Source organism: Astyanax mexicanus, unplaced genomic scaffold, assembly GCF_023375975.1.
Source record: "Astyanax mexicanus isolate ESR-SI-001 unplaced genomic scaffold, AstMex3_surface scaffold_31, whole genome shotgun sequence".
NCBI lineage: Eukaryota > Metazoa > Chordata > Actinopteri > Characiformes > Acestrorhamphidae > Astyanax > Astyanax mexicanus.
The window spans coordinates 662,428-679,599 of NW_026040041.1; the positions used below are offsets into that span (position 1 = coordinate 662,428).

The window sequence follows — 17,172 nt, forward strand, 5'->3', positions numbered from 1 at the left end:
ACATTTTCCCACATGTGTTTGGTAGATATCAGATGAATTTTTGGAAAATTAAGTAGAGCTTAGATGTTTTCTGGATGTTTGTTTTGCACAGACATATGAAGAAGTCGGCAGATTGTTGTCACATGTACTACACAGCCAGGACTTGCCAGAAATTCTTGCAGCTCCTTCAGTGCTGCTGTCGGCCTCTTGGCAGCCTCCTTGACCAATTTTCCTCTTGTCTTATCATCAATTTTTGTCAAATGTCTTGTTCTTGGTAATGTCTTTTTGTGCCATGTTTTCTCCACTTGATGATGACAGTCTTCAAAGTGTTCCATGGTATATTTAATGACTTTTGTAGCCTTCACTTGACTGATATCTATGAATAATGAGATACCTCTGATGCTCTGGTATCTCTTTGTGGACCATGGCTTGTGCTGAAAGATGTGGCTACAAAAATATCAGGACAAGCCTACTAGAACAGTTAAACTTTATTTGGAGTTGATCAGAGGCACTTTAATTGTTGACAGGTGTGTGCTGACTCCAATTTAAAGTGAGTTTGAAGGTTATTGGTTAAATTTGAACACAGCAACACCCCTAGTTATAAAAGGGTGTGCACACTTATGCAACCTCAATATCTCAGTTGTTTATTTTTACTTCACCTCCCTGAAAGATTTCTGTTTGTTTTTCAATTGCATTGTACAGGTTATAGGTCACATTATAGGTAGAAATTATTTGTCTTATTGTAATTTTTTTTACATCACAAAAACCTACCATTTGAACAGGGGTGTGTAGACTTTTTCTATCCACTGTATACATCTTGGCCTGGTGCTAGTTCTTTGATGCTAGTCCTGTGATTATATAACGATGATATAGTCCTGTGATGATATAATGATTATATAGTCCTGTGGCGATCAGTGTAGAGGATGGCTCAGGCATTCTTCCCACAGTGCATTGCTAAAGAACATATCAGATGCAATGTTGATGAGAATTTATGGCCAAACAGACTGCAGCGGATGGATGGCCAGGAAGGTGATGGAGAGAGGGGAGTGACACAGAGTAGTCAGAATGTTACTGTATTGCATTTGTGATGCTTGACTATTTTTTTACCTACTGTAATGTATTTTGTTTTGTTTTTTGCAGGTTTTTGTAATTTGTATACATAGTATATTTGATACATTTTCCTTAGTATTTTCTTTTCTTTCTACCTACAGTAATGTGTAAAAATGTACTTGTAAATAAAAATAGTTACAATTTCCTCAGCAGATTGAGTGCAGTGTGTGTGGTGTGGAAATTGTATTCCTTTAGCTAGAACTCTGCCATAAAGACAAAACATCTAAGCATTTTGACCTGCAGTACTTACACAATGCCAAAGGGACAATGCATTTTGGGGGCACTGATGATTTGTGTGAGAAAGGAAATCAGTTTTGACACGTGGGTAAACTGTTTTTGGAGCGATATGAGCAGTGATGAGGATCCATGTAGTTTTGCTGCACCGTCCAGTTTATTTTGACAGATGGACAAAATTAATGAAAATGTGCCAAAGCAATTGAGAAGGATCTATGCCATTTTTATGGTACTGACTATTTATATGGGAGAAAGACTTCATTTTGAAGCAAGAATGAACGTTTTGGGAGACATATGACATTTTGCTGGTTATCTGAAGTGTTGTGAAGAACTGTAAGTCTGTTTGGCCAATTTACCTTTTAGTTATAGGAATGTCATCTCAGTTTCAAGAAATGAGCCAAACCAATTGAGAAAAACTGTAAGACAATTGCGAGCACAGGAAGCAATCATGCCATCCCCGTGCTGTTGTTGTGCCTTCTGCGCTTGCCTTCGGATGTGGAAAAAAACAGAATAAAACAATTACACCTGGTGGACATTCATCCGTCATGCCTGAAGGGTTCCGCTATCAACTGTGGGCCGGTTAGCTCAGTTGGTTAGAGCGTGGTGCTAATAACGCCAAGGTCGCGGGTTCGATCCCCGTACGGGCCAAAAGTTCTTCTCTTTGTTTTGCTATATCATGCTTTCAGACGGTCATCTGTCAAGCAGAGGCAAATGGTGAATCAGGTAAATAACGTACACTGAAGTTATATACTCAAACTTATAGTTTTTAAAGCTGTTCTCAGTGGCATTCACACAGTCCAAACCTTCGTTGGAGAATGCGGGCATCGATCCCGCTACCTCTCGCATGCTAAGCGAGCGCTCTACCATTTGAGCTAATTCCCCTTGAAGAAACAGGAGCTGTTAGCCTCTCATGACAACAGCATAACATTTAGAAGGCTGAAGCATGTTGATCAGAGGTGACTCACTTCAGCAGTAGCACAGGGAGAACTATGCACAGTTTCAGGTTTCTGGGACTTCACATCACTGACAAGCTCACTCACCATGCATTCCCTAATGAAAAAGGCACAAGAACACACACACCTTCTGTGAAGATTGAGAAGGGGCCAGTATTACCTGTTGCATGTTGCAGAGATTCAGCTGCACACAGCTTCCTCGTTAGTATAGTGGACAGTATCTCCGCCTGTCACGCGGAAGACCGGGGTTCGATTCCCCGATGGGGAGAGAATATGTTTTTTCTGAACCTACGGCCGAAAAACCTGAAACGGTTTTGGAGCAGCAAGGTGCGACGCGCTAAAGGCAATGCGTTGGCCGGGAATCGAACCCGGGTCAACTGCTTGGAAGGCAGCTATGCTCACCACTATACCACCAACGCCACAAACAAGGACACCATTGTTTTGCTGAAAGACCCTCAGTGCAAATTTTCCCCTGGGAAAGATGACCAAACTCTGTCATTTCCACTGTGGGACACATGCACGCTTGGTGGAAAATTGTGGTTTCTGTAGTGTAGTGGTCATTACGTTCGCCTTACACGCGAAAGGTCCCTGGCTCGAAACCAGGCAGAAACATGCCTTTAGTTCTTGTCTTTTGTCTGACACTATGGCAAAGCCTGTCATCACACCTCATTAGTAGATGGGAACAATCTATATTTTGTGTTAGGCCTTATTAAGACAATTGCGAGCACAGGAAGCAATCATGCCATCCCCGTGCTGTTGTTGTGCCTTCTGCGCTTGGCTTCGGATGTGGAAAAAAACAGAATAAAACAATTACACCTGGTGGACATTCATCCGTCATGCCTGAAGGGTTCCGCTTTCAACTGTGGGCCGGTTAGCTCAGTTGGTTAGAGCGTGGTGCTAATAACGCCAAGGTGGCGGGTTCGATCCCCGAACGGGCCAAAAATTCTTCTCTTTGTTTTGCTATATCATGCTTTCAGACGGTCATCTGTCAAGCAGAGGCAAATGGTGAGTCAGGTAAATAACGTACACTGAAGTTATACACTCAAACTTACAGTTTTTAAAGCTGTTCTCAGTGGCATTCACACAGTCAAAGCCTTCGTTGGAGAATGCGGGCATCGATCCCGCTACCTCTCGCATGCTAAGCGAGCGCTCTACCATTTGAGCTAATTCCCCTTGAAGAAACAGGAGCTGTTAGCCTCTCATGACAACAGCATAACATTTAGAAGGCTGAAGCATGTTGATCAGAGGTGACTCACTTCAGCAGTAGCACAGGGAGAACTATGCACAGTTTCAGGTTTCTGGGACTTCACATCACTGACAAACTCACTCACCATGCATTCCCTAATGAAAAAGGCACAAGAACACACACACCTTCTGTGAAGATTGAGAAGGGGCCAGTATTACCTGTTGCATGTTGCAGAGATTCAGCTGCACACAGCTTCCTCGTTAGTATAGTGGACAGTATCTCCGCCTGTCACGCGGAAGACCGGGGTTCGATTCCCCGACGGGGAGAGAATATGTTTTTTCTGAACCTACGGCCGAAAAACCTGAAAAGGTTTTGGATCAGCAAGGTGCGACGCGCTAAAAGCAATGCGTTGGCCGGGAATCGAACCCGGGTCAACTGCTTGGAAGGCAGCTATGCTCACCACTATACCACCAACGCCACAAACAAGCACACCATTGTTTTGCTGAAAGACCCTCAGTGTAAATTTTCCCCTGGGAGAGATGACCAAACTCTGTCATTTCCACTGCGGGACACATGCACGCTTGGTGGAAAATTGTGGTTTCTGTAGTGTAGTGGTCATCACGTTCGCCTTACACGCGAAAGGTCCCGGGTTCGAAACCAGGCAGAAACATGCCTTTAGTTCTTGTCTTTTGTCTGACACTATGGGCAAGCCTGTCATCACACCTCATTAGTAGATGGGAACAATCTATATTTTGTGTTAGGCCTTATTAAGACAATTGCGAGCACAGGAAGCAATCATGCCATCCCCGTGCTGTTGTTGTGCCTTCTGCGCTTGCCTTCGGATGTGGAAAAAACAGAATAAAACAATTACACCTGGTGGACATTCATCCGTCATGCCTGAAGGGTTCTGCTATCAACTGTGGGCCGGTTAGCTCAGTTGGTTAGAGTGTGGTGCTAATAACGCCAAGGTCGCGGGTTCGATCCCCGTACGGGCCAAAAGTTCTTCTCTTTGTTTTGCTATATCATGCTTTCAGACGGTCATCTGTCAAGCAGAGGCAAATGGTGAGTCAGGTAAATAACGTACACTGAAGTTATACACTCAAACTTACAGTTTTTAAAGCTGTTCTCAGTGGCATTCACACAGTCAAAACCTTCGTTGGAGAATGCGGGCATCGATCCCGCTACCTCTCGCATGCTAAGCGAGCGCTCTACCATTTGAGCTAATTCCCCTTGAAGAAACAGGAGCTGTTAGCCTCTCATGACAACAGCATAACATTTAGAAGGCTGAAGCATGTTGATCAGAGGTGACTCACTTCAGCAGTAGCACAGGGAGAACTATGCACAGTTTCAGGTTTCTGGGACTTCACATCACTGACAAGCTCACTCACCATGCATTCCCTAATGAAAAAGGCACAAGAACACACACACCTTCTGTGAAGATTGAGAAGGGGCCAGTATTACCTGTTGCATGTTGCAGAGATTCAGCTGCACAAAGCTTCCTCGTTAGTATAGTGGACAGTATCTCCGCCTGTCACGCGGAAGACCGGGGTTCGATTCCCCGACGGGGAGAGAATATGTTTTTTCTGAACCTACGGCCGAAAAACCTGAAAAGGTTTTGGATCAGCAAGGTGCGACGCGCTAAAGGCAATGCGTTGGCCGGGAATTGAACCCGGGTCAACTGCTTGGAAGGCAGCTATGCTCACCACTATACCACCAACGCCACAAAAAAGCACACCATTGTTTTGCTGAAAGACCCTCAGTGTAAATTTTCCCCTGGGAAAGATGACCAAACTCTGTCATTTCCACTGCGGGACACATGCACGCTTGGTGGAAAATTGTGGTTTCTGTAGTGTAGTGGTCATCACGTTCGCCTTACACGCGAAAGGTCCCTGGTTCGAAACCAGGCAGAAACATGCCTTTAGTTCTTGTCTTTTGTCTGACACTATGGGCAAGCCTGTCATCACACCTCATTAGTAGATGGGAACAATCTATATTTTGTGTTAGGCCTTATTAAGACAATTGCGAGCACAGGAAGCAATCATGCCATCCCCGTGCTGTTGTTGTGCCTTCTGCGCTTGCCTTCGGATGTGGAAAAAAACAGAATAAAACAATTACACCTGGTGGACATTCATCCGTCATGCCTGAAGGGTTCCGCTATCAACTGTGGGCCGGTTAGCTCAGTTGGTTAGAGCGTGGTGCTAATAACGCCAAGGTCGCGGGTTCGATCCCCGTACGGGCCAAAAGTTCTTCTCTTTGTTTTGCTATATCATGCTTTCAGACGGTCATCTGTCAAGCAGAGGCAAATGGTGAATCAGGTAAATAACGTACACTGAAGTTATACACTCAAACTTATAGTTTTTAAAGCTGTTCTCAGTGGCATTCACACAGTCAAAACCTTCGTTGGAGAATGCGGGCATCGATCCCGCTACCTCTCGCATGCTAAGCGAGCGCTCTACCATTTGAGCTAATTCCCCTTGAAGAAACAGGAGCTGTTAGCCTCTCATGACAACAGCATAACATTTAGAAGGCTGAAGCATGTTGATCAGAGGTGACTCACTTCAGCAGTAGCACAGGGAGAACTATGCACAGTTTCAGGTTTCTGGGACTTCACATCACTGACAAGCTCACTCACCATGCATTCCCTAATGAAAAAGGCACAAGAACACACACACCTTCTGTGAAGATTGAGAAGGGGCCAGTATTACCTGTTGCATGTTGCAGAGATTCAGCTGCACACAGCTTCCTCGTTAGTATAGTGGACAGTATCTCCGCCTGTCACGCGGAAGACCGGGGTTCGATTCCCCGACGGGGAGAGAATATGTTTTTTCTGAACCTACGGCCGAAAAACCTGAAACGGTTTTGGAGCAGCAAGGTGCGACGCGCTAAAGGCAATGCGTTGGCCGGGAATCGAACCCGGGTCAACTGCTTGGAAGGCAGCTATGCTCACCACTATACCACCAACGCCACAAACAAGGACACCATTGTTTTGCTGAAAGACCCTCAGTGCAAATTTTCCCCTGGGAAAGATGACCAAACTCTGTCATTTCCACTGTGGGACACATGCACGCTTGGTGGAAAATTGTGGTTTCTGTAGTGTAGTGGTCATTACGTTCGCCTTACACGCGAAAGGTCCCTGGCTCGAAACCAGGCAGAAACATGCCTTTAGTTCTTGTCTTTTGTCTGACACTATGGCAAAGCCTGTCATCACACCTCATTAGTAGATGGGAACAATCTATATTTTGTGTTAGGCCTTATTAAGACAATTGCGAGCACAGGAAGCAATCATGCCATCCCCGTGCTGTTGTTGTGCCTTCTGCGCTTGGCTTCGGATGTGGAAAAAAACAGAATAAAACAATTACACCTGGTGGACATTCATCCGTCATGCCTGAAGGGTTCCGCTTTCAACTGTGGGCCGGTTAGCTCAGTTGGTTAGAGCGTGGTGCTAATAACGCCAAGGTGGCGGGTTCGATCCCCGAACGGGCCAAAAATTCTTCTCTTTGTTTTGCTATATCATGCTTTCAGACGGTCATCTGTCAAGCAGAGGCAAATGGTGAGTCAGGTAAATAACGTACACTGAAGTTATACACTCAAACTTACAGTTTTTAAAGCTGTTCTCAGTGGCATTCACACAGTCAAAGCCTTCGTTGGAGAATGCGGGCATCGATCCCGCTACCTCTCGCATGCTAAGCGAGCGCTCTACCATTTGAGCTAATTCCCCTTGAAGAAACAGGAGCTGTTAGCCTCTCATGACAACAGCATAACATTTAGAAGGCTGAAGCATGTTGATCAGAGGTGACTCACTTCAGCAGTAGCACAGGGAGAACTATGCACAGTTTCAGGTTTCTGGGACTTCACATCACTGACAAACTCACTCACCATGCATTCCCTAATGAAAAAGGCACAAGAACACACACACCTTCTGTGAAGATTGAGAAGGGGCCAGTATTACCTGTTGCATGTTGCAGAGATTCAGCTGCACACAGCTTCCTCGTTAGTATAGTGGACAGTATCTCCGCCTGTCACGCGGAAGACCGGGGTTCGATTCCCCGACGGGGAGAGAATATGTTTTTTCTGAACCTACGGCCGAAAAACCTGAAAAGGTTTTGGATCAGCAAGGTGCGACGCGCTAAAGGCAATGCGTTGGCCGGGAATCGAACCCGGGTCAACTGCTTGGAAGGCAGCTATGCTCACCACTATACCACCAACGCCACAAACAAGCACACCATTGTTTTGCTGAAAGACCCTCAGTGTAAATTTTCCCCTGGGAGAGATGACCAAACTCTGTCATTTCCACTGCGGGACACATGCACGCTTGGTGGAAAATTGTGGTTTCTGTAGTGTAGTGGTCATCACGTTCGCCTTACACGCGAAAGGTCCCGAGTTCGAAACCAGGCAGAAACATGCCTTTAGTTCTTGTCTTTTGTCTGACACTATGGGCAAGCCTGTCATCACACCTCATTAGTAGATGGGAACAATCTATATTTTGTGTTAGGCCTTATTAAGACAATTGCGAGCACAGGAAGCAATCATGCCATCCCCGTGCTGTTGTTGTGCCTTCTGCGCTTGCCTTCGGATGTGGAAAAAACAGAATAAAACAATTACACCTGGTGGACATTCATCCGTCATGCCTGAAGGGTTCTGCTATCAACTGTGGGCCGGTTAGCTCAGTTGGTTAGAGTGTGGTGCTAATAACGCCAAGGTCGCGGGTTCGATCCCCGTACGGGCCAAAAGTTCTTCTCTTTGTTTTGCTATATCATGCTTTCAGACGGTCATCTGTCAAGCAGAGGCAAATGGTGAGTCAGGTAAATAACGTACACTGAAGTTATACACTCAAACTTACAGTTTTTAAAGCTGTTCTCAGTGGCATTCACACAGTCAAAACCTTCGTTGGAGAATGCGGGCATCGATCCCGCTACCTCTCGCATGCTAAGCGAGCGCTCTACCATTTGAGCTAATTCCCCTTGAAGAAACAGGAGCTGTTAGCCTCTCATGACAACAGCATAACATTTAGAAGGCTGAAGCATGTTGATCAGAGGTGACTCACTTCAGCAGTAGCACAGGGAGAACTATGCACAGTTTCAGGTTTCTGGGACTTCACATCACTGACAAGCTCACTCACCATGCATTCCCTAATGAAAAAGGCACAAGAACACACACACCTTCTGTGAAGATTGAGAAGGGGCCAGTATTACCTGTTGCATGTTGCAGAGATTCAGCTGCACAAAGCTTCCTCGTTAGTATAGTGGACAGTATCTCCGCCTGTCACGCGGAAGACCGGGGTTCGATTCCCCGACGGGGAGAGAATATGTTTTTTCTGAACCTACGGCCGAAAAACCTGAAAAGGTTTTGGATCAGCAAGGTGCGACGCGCTAAAGGCAATGCGTTGGCCGGGAATTGAACCCGGGTCAACTGCTTGGAAGGCAGCTATGCTCACCACTATACCACCAACGCCACAAAAAAGCACACCATTGTTTTGCTGAAAGACCCTCAGTGTAAATTTTCCCCTGGGAAAGATGACCAAACTCTGTCATTTCCACTGCGGGACACATGCACGCTTGGTGGAAAATTGTGGTTTCTGTAGTGTAGTGGTCATCACGTTCGCCTTACACGCGAAAGGTCCCTGGTTCGAAACCAGGCAGAAACATGCCTTTAGTTCTTGTCTTTTGTCTGACACTATGGGCAAGCCTGTCATCACACCTCATTAGTAGATGGGAACAATCTATATTTTGTGTTAGGCCTTATTAAGACAATTGCGAGCACAGGAAGCAATCATGCCATCCCCGTGCTGTTGTTGTGCCTTCTGCGCTTGCCTTCGGATGTGGAAAAAAACAGAATAAAACAATTACACCTGGTGGACATTCATCCGTCATGCCTGAAGGGTTCCGCTATCAACTGTGGGCCGGTTAGCTCAGTTGGTTAGAGCGTGGTGCTAATAACGCCAAGGTCGCGGGTTCGATCCCCGTACGGGCCAAAAGTTCTTCTCTTTGTTTTGCTATATCATGCTTTCAGACGGTCATCTGTCAAGCAGAGGCAAATGGTGAATCAGGTAAATAACGTACACTGAAGTTATACACTCAAACTTATAGTTTTTAAAGCTGTTCTCAGTGGCATTCACACAGTCAAAACCTTCGTTGGAGAATGCGGGCATCGATCCCGCTACCTCTCGCATGCTAAGCGAGCGCTCTACCATTTGAGCTAATTCCCCTTGAAGAAACAGGAGCTGTTAGCCTCTCATGACAACAGCATAACATTTAGAAGGCTGAAGCATGTTGATCAGAGGTGACTCACTTCAGCAGTAGCACAGGGAGAACTATGCACAGTTTCAGGTTTCTGGGACTTCACATCACTGACAAGCTCACTCACCATGCATTCCCTAATGAAAAAGGCACAAGAACACACACACCTTCTGTGAAGATTGAGAAGGGGCCAGTATTACCTGTTGCATGTTGCAGAGATTCAGCTGCACACAGCTTCCTCGTTAGTATAGTGGACAGTATCTCCGCCTGTCACGCGGAAGACCGGGGTTCGATTCCCCGACGGGGAGAGAATATGTTTTTTCTGAACCTACGGCCGAAAAACCTGAAACGGTTTTGGAGCAGCAAGGTGCGACGCGCTAAAGGCAATGCGTTGGCCGGGAATCGAACCCGGGTCAACTGCTTGGAAGGCAGCTATGCTCACCACTATACCACCAACGCCACAAACAAGGACACCATTGTTTTGCTGAAAGACCCTCAGTGCAAATTTTCCCCTGGGAAAGATGACCAAACTCTGTCATTTCCACTGCGGGACACATGCACGCTTGGTGGAAAATTGTGGTTTCTGTAGTGTAGTGGTCATTACGTTCGCCTTACACGCGAAAGGTCCCTGGCTCGAAACCAGGCAGAAACATGCCTTTAGTTCTTGTCTTTTGTCTGACACTATGGGCAAGCCTGTCATCACACCTCATTAGTAGATGGGAACAATCTATATTTTGTGTTAGGCCTTATTAAGACAATTGCGAGCACAGGAAGCAATCATGCCATCCCCGTGCTGTTGTTGTGCCTTCTGCGCTTGGCTTCGGATGTGGAAAAAAACAGAATAAAACAATTACACCTGGTGGACATTCATCCGTCATGCCTGAAGGGTTCCGCTTTCAACTGTGGGCCGGTTAGCTCAGTTGGTTAGAGCGTGGTGCTAATAACGCCAAGGTCGCGGGTTCGGTCCCCGTACGGGCCAAAAGTTCTTCTCTTTGTTTTGCTATATCATGCTTTCAGACGGTCATCTGTCAAGCAGAGGCAAATGGTGAATCAGGTAAATAACGTACACTGAAGTTATACACTCAAACTTATAGCTTTTAAAGCTGTTCTCAGTGGCAATCACACAGTCCAAACCTTCGTTGGAGAATGCGGGCATCGATCCCGCTACCTCTCGCATGCTAAGCGAGCGCTCTACCATTTGAGCTAATTCCCCTTGAAGAAACAGGAGCTGTTAGCCTCTCATGACAACAGCATAACATTTAGAAGGCTGAAGCATGTTGATCAGAGGTGACTCACTTCAGCAGTAGCACAGGGAGAACTATGCACAGTTTCAGGTTTCTGGGACTTCACATCACTGACAAGCTCACTCACCATGCATTCCCTAATGAAAAAGGCACAAGAACACACACACCTTCTGTGAAGATTGAGAAGGGGCCAGTATTACCTGTTGCATGTTGCAGAGATTCAGCTGCACACAGCTTCCTCGTTAGTATAGTGGACAGTATCTCTGCCTGTCACGCGGAAGACCGGGGTTCGATTCCCCGACGGGGAGAGAATATGTTTTTTCTGAACCTACGGCCGAAAAACCTGAAACGGTTTTGGAGCAGCAAGGTGCGACGCGCTAAAGGCAATGCGTTGGCCGGGAATCGAACCCGGGTCAACTGCTTGGAAGGCAGCTATGCTCACCACTATACCACCAACGCCACAAACAAGCACACCATTGTTTTGCTGAAAGACCCTCAGTGCAAATTTTCCCCTGGGAAAGATGACCAAACTCTGTCATTTCCACTGCGGGACACATGCACGCTTGGTGGAAAATTGTGGTTTCTGTAGTGTAGTGGTCATCACGTTCGCCTTACACGCGAAAGGTCCCTGGTTCGAAACCAGGCAGAAACATGCCTTTAGTTCTTGTCTTTTGTCTGACACTATGGGCAAGCCTGTCATCACACCTCATTAGTAGATGGGAACAATCTATATTTTGTGTTAGGCCTTATTAAGACAATTGCGAGCACAGGAAGCAATCATGCCATCCCCGTGCTGTTGTAGTGCCTTCTGCGCTTGCCTTCGGATGTGGAAAAAAACAGAATAAAACAATTACACCTGGTGGACATTCATCCGTCATGCCTGAAGGGTTCCGCTATCAACAGTGGGCCGGTTAGCTCAGTTGGTTAGAGCGTGGTGCTAATAACGCCAAGGTCGCGGGTTCGATCCCCGTACGGGCCAAAAGTTCTTCTCTTTGTTTTGCTATATCATGCTTTCAGACGGTCATCTGTCAAGCAGAGGCAAATGGTGAGTCAGGTAAATAACGTACACTGAAGTTATACACTCAAACTTACAGTTTTTAAAGCTGTTCTCAGTGGCATTTACACAGTCAAAGCCTTCGTTGGAGAATGCGGGCATCGATCCCGCTACCTCTCGCATGCTAAGCGAGCGCTCTACCATTTGAGCTAATTCCCCTTGAAGAAACAGGAGCTGTTAGCCTCTCATGACAACAGCATAACATTTAGAAGGCTGAAGCATGTTGATCAGAGGTGACTCACTTCAGCAGTAGCACAGGGAGAACTATGCACAGTTTCAGGTTTCTGGGACTTCACATCACTGACAAGCTCACTCACCATGCATTCCCTAATGAAAAAGGCACAAGAACACACACACCTTCTGTGAAGATTGAGAAGGGGCCAGTATTACCTGTTGCATGTTGCAGAGATTCAGCTGCACACAGCTTCCTCGTTAGTATAGTGGACAGTATCTCCGCCTGTCACGCGGAAGACCGGGGTTCGATTCCCCGACGGGGAGAGAATATGTTTTTTCTGAACCTACGGCCGAAAAACCTGAACAGGTTTTGGATCAGCAAGGTGCGACGCGCTAAAGGCAATGCGTTGGCCGGGAATCGAACCCGGGTCAACTGCTTGGAAGGCAGCTATGCTCACCACTATACCACCAACGCCACAAACAAGCACACCATTGTTTTGCTGAAAGACCCTCAGTGTAAATTTTCCCCTGGGAGAGATGACCAAACTCTGTCATTTCCACTGCGGGACACATGCACGCTTGGTGGAAAATTGTGGTTTCTGTAGTGTAGTGGTCATCAGGTTCGCCTTACACGCGAAAGGTCCCGGGTTCGAAACCAGGCAGAAACATGCCTTTAGTTCTTGTCTTTTGTCTGACACTATGGGCAAGCCTGTCATCACACCTCATTAGTAGATGGGAACAATCTATATTTTGTGTTAGGCCTTATTAAGACAATTGCGAGCACAGGAAGCAATCATGCCATCCCCGTGCTGTTGTTGTGCCTTCTGCGCTTGCCTTCGGATGTGGAAAAAACAGAATAAAACAATTACACCTGGTGGACATTCATCCGTCATGCCTGAAGGGTTCCGCTATCAACTGTGGGCCGGTTAGCTCAGTTGGTTAGAGCGTGGTGCTAATAACGCCAAGATCGCGGGTTCGATCCCCGTACGGGCCAAAAGTTCTTCTCTTTGTTTTGCTATATCATGCTTTCAAATGGTGAATCAGGTAAATAACGTACACTGAAGTTATACACTCAAACTTATAGTTTTTAAAGCTGTTCTCAGTGGCATTCACACAGTCAAAACCTTCGTTGGAGAATGCGGGCATCGATCCCGCTACCTCTCGCATGCTAAGCGAGCGCTCTACCATTTGAGCTAATTCCCCTTGAAGAAACAGGAGCTGTTAGCCTCTCATGACAACAGCATAACATTTAGAAGGCTGAAGCCTGTTGATCAGAGGTGACTCACTTCAGCAGTAGCACAGGGAGAACTATGCACAGTTTCAGGTTTCTGGGACTTCACATCACTGACAAGCTCACTCACCATGCATTCCCTAATGAAAAAGGCACAAGAACACACACACCTTCTGTGAAGATTGAGAAGGGGCCAGTATTACCTGTTGCATGTTGCAGAGATTCAGCTGCACACAGCTTCCTCGTTAGTATAGTGGACAGTATCTCCGCCTGTCACGCGGAAGACCGGGGTTCGATTCCCCGACGGGGAGAGAATATGTTTTTTCTGAACCTACGGCCGAAAAACCTGAAACGGTTTTGGAGCAGCAAGGTGCGACGCGCTAAAGGCAATGCGTTGGCCGGGAATCGAACCCGGGTCAACTGCTTGGAAGGCAGCTATGCTCACCACTATACCACCAACGCCACAAACAAGCACACCATTGTTTTGCTGAAAGACCCTCAGTGCAAATTTTCCCCTGGGAAAGATGACCAAACTCTGTCATTTCCACTGCGGGACACATGCACGCTTGGTGGAAAATTGTGGTTTCTGTAGTGTAGTGGTCATCACGTTCGCCTTACACGCGAAAGGTCCCTGGTTCGAAACCAGGCAGAAACATGCCTTTAGTTCTTGTCTTTTGTCTGACACTATGGGCAAGCCTGTCATCACACCTCATTAGTAGATGGGAACAATCTATATTTTGTGTTAGGCCTTATTAAGACAATTGCGAGCACAGGAAGCAATCATGCCATCCCCGTGCTGTTGTAGTGCCTTCTGCGCTTGCCTTCGGATGTGGAAAAAAACAGAATAAAACAATTACACCTGGTGGACATTCATCCGTCATGCCTGAAGGGTTCCGCTATCAACAGTGGGCCGGTTAGCTCAGTTGGTTAGAGCGTGGTGCTAATAACGCCAAGGTCGCGGGTTCGATCCCCGTACGGGCCAAAAGTTCTTCTCTTTGTTTTGCTATATCATGCTTTCAGACGGTCATCTGTCAAGCAGAGGCAAATGGTGAGTCAGGTAAATAACGTACACTGAAGTTATACACTCAAACTTACAGTTTTTAAAGCTGTTCTCAGTGGCATTCACACAGTCAAAACCTTCGTTGGAGAATGCGGGCATCGATCCCGCTACCTCTCGCATGCTAAGCGAGCGCTCTACCATTTGAGCTAATTCCCCTTGAAGAAACAGGAGCTGTTAGCCTCTCATGACAACAGCATAACATTTAGAAGGCTGAAGCATGTTGATCAGAGGTGACTCACTTCAGCAGTAGCACAGGGAGAACTATGCACAGTTTCAGGTTTCTGGGACTTCACATCACTGACAAGCTCACTCACCATGCATTCCCTAATGAAAAAGGCACAAGAACACACACACCTTCTGTGAAGATTGAGAAGGGGCCAGTATTACCTGTTGCATGTTGCAGAGATTCAGCTGCACACAGCTTCCTCGTTAGTATAGTGGACAGTATCTCCGCCTGTCACGCGGAAGACCGGGGTTCGATTCCCCGACGGGGAGAGAATATGTTTTTTCTGAACCTACGGCCGAAAAACCTGAAACGGTTTTGGAGCAGCAAGGTGCGACGCGGTAAAGGCAATGCGTTGGCCGGGAATCGAACCCGGGTCAACTGCTTGGAAGGCAGCTATGCTCACCACTATACCACCAACGCCACAAACAAGGACACCATTGTTTTGCTGAAAGACCCTCAGTGCAAATTTTCCCCTGGGAAAGATGACCAAACTCTGTCATTTCCACTGCGGGACACATGCACGCTTGGTGGAAAATTGTGGTTTCTGTAGTGTAGTGGTCATTACGTTCGCCTTACACGCGAAAGGTCCCTGGCTCGAAACCAGGCAGAAACATGCCTTTAGTTCTTGTCTTTTGTCTGACACTATGGGCAAGCCTGTCATCACACCTCATTAGTAGATGGGAACAATCTATATTTTGTGTTAGGCCTTATTAAGACAATTGCGAGCACAGGAAGCAATCATGCCATCCCCGTGCTGTTGTTGTGCCTTCTGCGCTTGGCTTCGGATGTGGAAAAAAACAGAATAAAACAATTACACCTGGTGGACATTCATCCGTCATGCCTGAAGGGTTCTGCTTTCAACTGTGGGCCGGTTAGCTCAGTTGGTTAGAGCGTGGTGCTAATAACGCCAAGGTCGCGGGTTCGATCCCCGTACGGGCCAAAAATTCTTCTCTTTGTTTTGCTATATCATGCTTTCAGACGGTCATCTGTCAAGCAGAGGCAAATGGTGAGTCAGGTAAATAACGTACACTGAAGTTATACACTCAAACTTACTGTTTTTAAAGCTGTTCTCAGTGGCATTCACACAGTCAAAGCCTTCGTTGGAGAATGCGGGAATCGATCCCGCTACCTCTCGCATGCTAAGCGAGCGCTCTACCATTTGAGCTAATTCCCTTTGAAGAAACAGGAGCTGTTAGCCTCTCATGACAACAGCATAACATTTAGAAGGCTGAAGCATGTTGATCAGAGGTGACTCACTTCAGCAGTAGCACAGGGAGAACTATGCACAGTTTCAGGTTTCTGGGACTTCACATCACTGACAAGCTCACTCACCATGCATTCCCTAATGAAAAAGGCACAAGAACACACACACCTTCTGTGAAGATTGAGAAGGGGCCAGTATTACCTGTTGCATGTTGCAGAGATTCAGCTGCACACAGCTTCCTCGTTAGTATAGTGGACAGTATCTCCGCCTGTCACGCGGAAGACCGGGGTTCGATTCCCCGACGGGGAGAGAATATGTTTTTTCTGAACCTACGGCCGAAAAACCTGAACAGGTTTTGGATCAGCAAGGTGCGACGCGCTAAAGGCAATGCGTTGGCCGGGAATCGAACCCGGGTCAACTGCTTGGAAGGCAGCTATGCTCACCACTATACCACCAACGCCACAAACAAGCACACCATTGTTTTGCTGAAAGACCCTCAGTGTAAATTTTCCCCTGGGAGAGATGACCAAACTCTGTCATTTCCACTGCGGGACACATGCACGCTTGGTGGAAAATTGTGGTTTCTGTAGTGTAGTGGTCATCAGGTTCGCCTTACACGCGAAAGGTCCCGGGTTCGAAACCAGGCAGAAACATGCCTTTAGTTCTTGTCTTTTGTCTGACACTATGGGCAAGCCTGTCATCACACCTCATTAGTAGATGGGAACAATCTATATTTTGTGTTAGGCCTTATTAAGACAATTGCGAGCACAGGAAGCAATCATGCCATCCCCGTGCTGTTGTTGTGCCTTCTGCGCTTGCCTTCGGATGTGGAAAAAACAGAATAAAACAATTACACCTGGTGGACATTCATCCGTCATGCCTGAAGGGTTCCGCTATCAACTGTGGGCCGGTTAGCTCAGTTGGTTAGAGCGTAGTGCTAATAACGCCAAGGTTGCGGGTTCGATCCCCGTACGGGCCAAAAGTTCTTCTCTTTGTTTTGCTATATCATGCTTTCAAATGGTGAATCAGGTAAATAACGTACACTGAAGTTATACACTCAAACTTATAGTTTTTAAAGCTGTTCTCAGTGGCATTCACACAGTCAAAACCTTCGTTGGAGAATGCGGGCATCGATCCCGCTACCTCTCGCATGCTAAGCGAGCGCTCTACCATTTGAGCTAATTCCCCTTGAAGAAACAGGAGCTGTTAGCCTCTCATGACAACAGCATAACATTTAGAAGGCTGAAGCCTGTTGATCAGAGGTGACTCACTTCAGCAGTA

At 46.7% G+C, this 17,172-nt stretch overlaps 43 non-coding genes across 43 annotated transcripts; 20 read left to right on the forward strand and 23 right to left on the reverse strand.

Annotated features, from left to right (window-relative positions):
• Window positions 1–1,897: 1,897 nt before the first annotated feature.
• trnai-aau (transfer RNA isoleucine (anticodon AAU)) lies at window positions 1,898–1,971 on the forward strand. Its single transcript has one exon. It is a non-coding gene; the product is annotated as a tRNA-Ile (tRNA).
• Window positions 1,972–2,132: 161 nt separating this feature from the next.
• trnaa-agc (transfer RNA alanine (anticodon AGC)) lies at window positions 2,133–2,205 on the reverse strand. Its single transcript has one exon. It is a non-coding gene; the product is annotated as a tRNA-Ala (tRNA).
• A 418-nt stretch (window positions 2,206–2,623) lies between these two features.
• trnag-ucc (transfer RNA glycine (anticodon UCC)) lies at window positions 2,624–2,695 on the reverse strand. The gene has a single exon. It is a non-coding gene; the product is annotated as a tRNA-Gly (tRNA).
• A 681-nt stretch (window positions 2,696–3,376) lies between these two features.
• Window positions 3,377–3,449, reverse strand: trnaa-agc (transfer RNA alanine (anticodon AGC)). Its single transcript has one exon. It is a non-coding gene; the product is annotated as a tRNA-Ala (tRNA).
• Window positions 3,450–3,716: 267 nt separating this feature from the next.
• On the forward strand, window positions 3,717–3,788 carry trnad-guc (transfer RNA aspartic acid (anticodon GUC)). The gene has a single exon. It is a non-coding gene; the product is annotated as a tRNA-Asp (tRNA).
• Window positions 3,789–3,867: 79 nt separating this feature from the next.
• Window positions 3,868–3,939, reverse strand: trnag-ucc (transfer RNA glycine (anticodon UCC)). Its single transcript has one exon. It is a non-coding gene; the product is annotated as a tRNA-Gly (tRNA).
• Window positions 3,940–4,619: 680 nt separating this feature from the next.
• trnaa-agc (transfer RNA alanine (anticodon AGC)) lies at window positions 4,620–4,692 on the reverse strand. The gene has a single exon. It is a non-coding gene; the product is annotated as a tRNA-Ala (tRNA).
• Window positions 4,693–4,959: 267 nt separating this feature from the next.
• trnad-guc (transfer RNA aspartic acid (anticodon GUC)) lies at window positions 4,960–5,031 on the forward strand. Its single transcript has one exon. It is a non-coding gene; the product is annotated as a tRNA-Asp (tRNA).
• A 271-nt stretch (window positions 5,032–5,302) lies between these two features.
• trnav-uac (transfer RNA valine (anticodon UAC)) lies at window positions 5,303–5,375 on the forward strand. The gene has a single exon. It is a non-coding gene; the product is annotated as a tRNA-Val (tRNA).
• Window positions 5,376–5,628: 253 nt separating this feature from the next.
• trnai-aau (transfer RNA isoleucine (anticodon AAU)) lies at window positions 5,629–5,702 on the forward strand. The gene has a single exon. It is a non-coding gene; the product is annotated as a tRNA-Ile (tRNA).
• Window positions 5,703–5,863: 161 nt separating this feature from the next.
• trnaa-agc (transfer RNA alanine (anticodon AGC)) lies at window positions 5,864–5,936 on the reverse strand. The gene has a single exon. It is a non-coding gene; the product is annotated as a tRNA-Ala (tRNA).
• A 267-nt stretch (window positions 5,937–6,203) lies between these two features.
• Window positions 6,204–6,275, forward strand: trnad-guc (transfer RNA aspartic acid (anticodon GUC)). The gene has a single exon. It is a non-coding gene; the product is annotated as a tRNA-Asp (tRNA).
• Window positions 6,276–6,354: 79 nt separating this feature from the next.
• trnag-ucc (transfer RNA glycine (anticodon UCC)) lies at window positions 6,355–6,426 on the reverse strand. The gene has a single exon. It is a non-coding gene; the product is annotated as a tRNA-Gly (tRNA).
• A 681-nt stretch (window positions 6,427–7,107) lies between these two features.
• trnaa-agc (transfer RNA alanine (anticodon AGC)) lies at window positions 7,108–7,180 on the reverse strand. Its single transcript has one exon. It is a non-coding gene; the product is annotated as a tRNA-Ala (tRNA).
• Window positions 7,181–7,447: 267 nt separating this feature from the next.
• trnad-guc (transfer RNA aspartic acid (anticodon GUC)) lies at window positions 7,448–7,519 on the forward strand. Its single transcript has one exon. It is a non-coding gene; the product is annotated as a tRNA-Asp (tRNA).
• A 79-nt stretch (window positions 7,520–7,598) lies between these two features.
• trnag-ucc (transfer RNA glycine (anticodon UCC)) lies at window positions 7,599–7,670 on the reverse strand. The gene has a single exon. It is a non-coding gene; the product is annotated as a tRNA-Gly (tRNA).
• Window positions 7,671–8,350: 680 nt separating this feature from the next.
• Window positions 8,351–8,423, reverse strand: trnaa-agc (transfer RNA alanine (anticodon AGC)). The gene has a single exon. It is a non-coding gene; the product is annotated as a tRNA-Ala (tRNA).
• A 267-nt stretch (window positions 8,424–8,690) lies between these two features.
• Window positions 8,691–8,762, forward strand: trnad-guc (transfer RNA aspartic acid (anticodon GUC)). The gene has a single exon. It is a non-coding gene; the product is annotated as a tRNA-Asp (tRNA).
• Window positions 8,763–9,033: 271 nt separating this feature from the next.
• Window positions 9,034–9,106, forward strand: trnav-uac (transfer RNA valine (anticodon UAC)). The gene has a single exon. It is a non-coding gene; the product is annotated as a tRNA-Val (tRNA).
• A 253-nt stretch (window positions 9,107–9,359) lies between these two features.
• trnai-aau (transfer RNA isoleucine (anticodon AAU)) lies at window positions 9,360–9,433 on the forward strand. The gene has a single exon. It is a non-coding gene; the product is annotated as a tRNA-Ile (tRNA).
• Window positions 9,434–9,594: 161 nt separating this feature from the next.
• trnaa-agc (transfer RNA alanine (anticodon AGC)) lies at window positions 9,595–9,667 on the reverse strand. Its single transcript has one exon. It is a non-coding gene; the product is annotated as a tRNA-Ala (tRNA).
• A 267-nt stretch (window positions 9,668–9,934) lies between these two features.
• On the forward strand, window positions 9,935–10,006 carry trnad-guc (transfer RNA aspartic acid (anticodon GUC)). The gene has a single exon. It is a non-coding gene; the product is annotated as a tRNA-Asp (tRNA).
• A 79-nt stretch (window positions 10,007–10,085) lies between these two features.
• On the reverse strand, window positions 10,086–10,157 carry trnag-ucc (transfer RNA glycine (anticodon UCC)). The gene has a single exon. It is a non-coding gene; the product is annotated as a tRNA-Gly (tRNA).
• Window positions 10,158–10,838: 681 nt separating this feature from the next.
• Window positions 10,839–10,911, reverse strand: trnaa-agc (transfer RNA alanine (anticodon AGC)). Its single transcript has one exon. It is a non-coding gene; the product is annotated as a tRNA-Ala (tRNA).
• Window positions 10,912–11,329: 418 nt separating this feature from the next.
• Window positions 11,330–11,401, reverse strand: trnag-ucc (transfer RNA glycine (anticodon UCC)). The gene has a single exon. It is a non-coding gene; the product is annotated as a tRNA-Gly (tRNA).
• A 120-nt stretch (window positions 11,402–11,521) lies between these two features.
• On the forward strand, window positions 11,522–11,594 carry trnav-uac (transfer RNA valine (anticodon UAC)). The gene has a single exon. It is a non-coding gene; the product is annotated as a tRNA-Val (tRNA).
• Window positions 11,595–11,847: 253 nt separating this feature from the next.
• Window positions 11,848–11,921, forward strand: trnai-aau (transfer RNA isoleucine (anticodon AAU)). Its single transcript has one exon. It is a non-coding gene; the product is annotated as a tRNA-Ile (tRNA).
• A 161-nt stretch (window positions 11,922–12,082) lies between these two features.
• Window positions 12,083–12,155, reverse strand: trnaa-agc (transfer RNA alanine (anticodon AGC)). Its single transcript has one exon. It is a non-coding gene; the product is annotated as a tRNA-Ala (tRNA).
• A 267-nt stretch (window positions 12,156–12,422) lies between these two features.
• On the forward strand, window positions 12,423–12,494 carry trnad-guc (transfer RNA aspartic acid (anticodon GUC)). The gene has a single exon. It is a non-coding gene; the product is annotated as a tRNA-Asp (tRNA).
• A 79-nt stretch (window positions 12,495–12,573) lies between these two features.
• On the reverse strand, window positions 12,574–12,645 carry trnag-ucc (transfer RNA glycine (anticodon UCC)). Its single transcript has one exon. It is a non-coding gene; the product is annotated as a tRNA-Gly (tRNA).
• A 655-nt stretch (window positions 12,646–13,300) lies between these two features.
• trnaa-agc (transfer RNA alanine (anticodon AGC)) lies at window positions 13,301–13,373 on the reverse strand. The gene has a single exon. It is a non-coding gene; the product is annotated as a tRNA-Ala (tRNA).
• A 267-nt stretch (window positions 13,374–13,640) lies between these two features.
• On the forward strand, window positions 13,641–13,712 carry trnad-guc (transfer RNA aspartic acid (anticodon GUC)). Its single transcript has one exon. It is a non-coding gene; the product is annotated as a tRNA-Asp (tRNA).
• A 79-nt stretch (window positions 13,713–13,791) lies between these two features.
• On the reverse strand, window positions 13,792–13,863 carry trnag-ucc (transfer RNA glycine (anticodon UCC)). Its single transcript has one exon. It is a non-coding gene; the product is annotated as a tRNA-Gly (tRNA).
• A 120-nt stretch (window positions 13,864–13,983) lies between these two features.
• trnav-uac (transfer RNA valine (anticodon UAC)) lies at window positions 13,984–14,056 on the forward strand. The gene has a single exon. It is a non-coding gene; the product is annotated as a tRNA-Val (tRNA).
• A 253-nt stretch (window positions 14,057–14,309) lies between these two features.
• On the forward strand, window positions 14,310–14,383 carry trnai-aau (transfer RNA isoleucine (anticodon AAU)). The gene has a single exon. It is a non-coding gene; the product is annotated as a tRNA-Ile (tRNA).
• Window positions 14,384–14,544: 161 nt separating this feature from the next.
• On the reverse strand, window positions 14,545–14,617 carry trnaa-agc (transfer RNA alanine (anticodon AGC)). Its single transcript has one exon. It is a non-coding gene; the product is annotated as a tRNA-Ala (tRNA).
• A 267-nt stretch (window positions 14,618–14,884) lies between these two features.
• On the forward strand, window positions 14,885–14,956 carry trnad-guc (transfer RNA aspartic acid (anticodon GUC)). Its single transcript has one exon. It is a non-coding gene; the product is annotated as a tRNA-Asp (tRNA).
• A 79-nt stretch (window positions 14,957–15,035) lies between these two features.
• Window positions 15,036–15,107, reverse strand: trnag-ucc (transfer RNA glycine (anticodon UCC)). The gene has a single exon. It is a non-coding gene; the product is annotated as a tRNA-Gly (tRNA).
• A 446-nt stretch (window positions 15,108–15,553) lies between these two features.
• On the forward strand, window positions 15,554–15,627 carry trnai-aau (transfer RNA isoleucine (anticodon AAU)). The gene has a single exon. It is a non-coding gene; the product is annotated as a tRNA-Ile (tRNA).
• Window positions 15,628–15,788: 161 nt separating this feature from the next.
• On the reverse strand, window positions 15,789–15,861 carry trnaa-agc (transfer RNA alanine (anticodon AGC)). The gene has a single exon. It is a non-coding gene; the product is annotated as a tRNA-Ala (tRNA).
• A 267-nt stretch (window positions 15,862–16,128) lies between these two features.
• Window positions 16,129–16,200, forward strand: trnad-guc (transfer RNA aspartic acid (anticodon GUC)). Its single transcript has one exon. It is a non-coding gene; the product is annotated as a tRNA-Asp (tRNA).
• Window positions 16,201–16,279: 79 nt separating this feature from the next.
• On the reverse strand, window positions 16,280–16,351 carry trnag-ucc (transfer RNA glycine (anticodon UCC)). Its single transcript has one exon. It is a non-coding gene; the product is annotated as a tRNA-Gly (tRNA).
• A 655-nt stretch (window positions 16,352–17,006) lies between these two features.
• On the reverse strand, window positions 17,007–17,079 carry trnaa-agc (transfer RNA alanine (anticodon AGC)). Its single transcript has one exon. It is a non-coding gene; the product is annotated as a tRNA-Ala (tRNA).
• Between the last annotated feature and the right edge of the window lie 93 nt (window positions 17,080–17,172).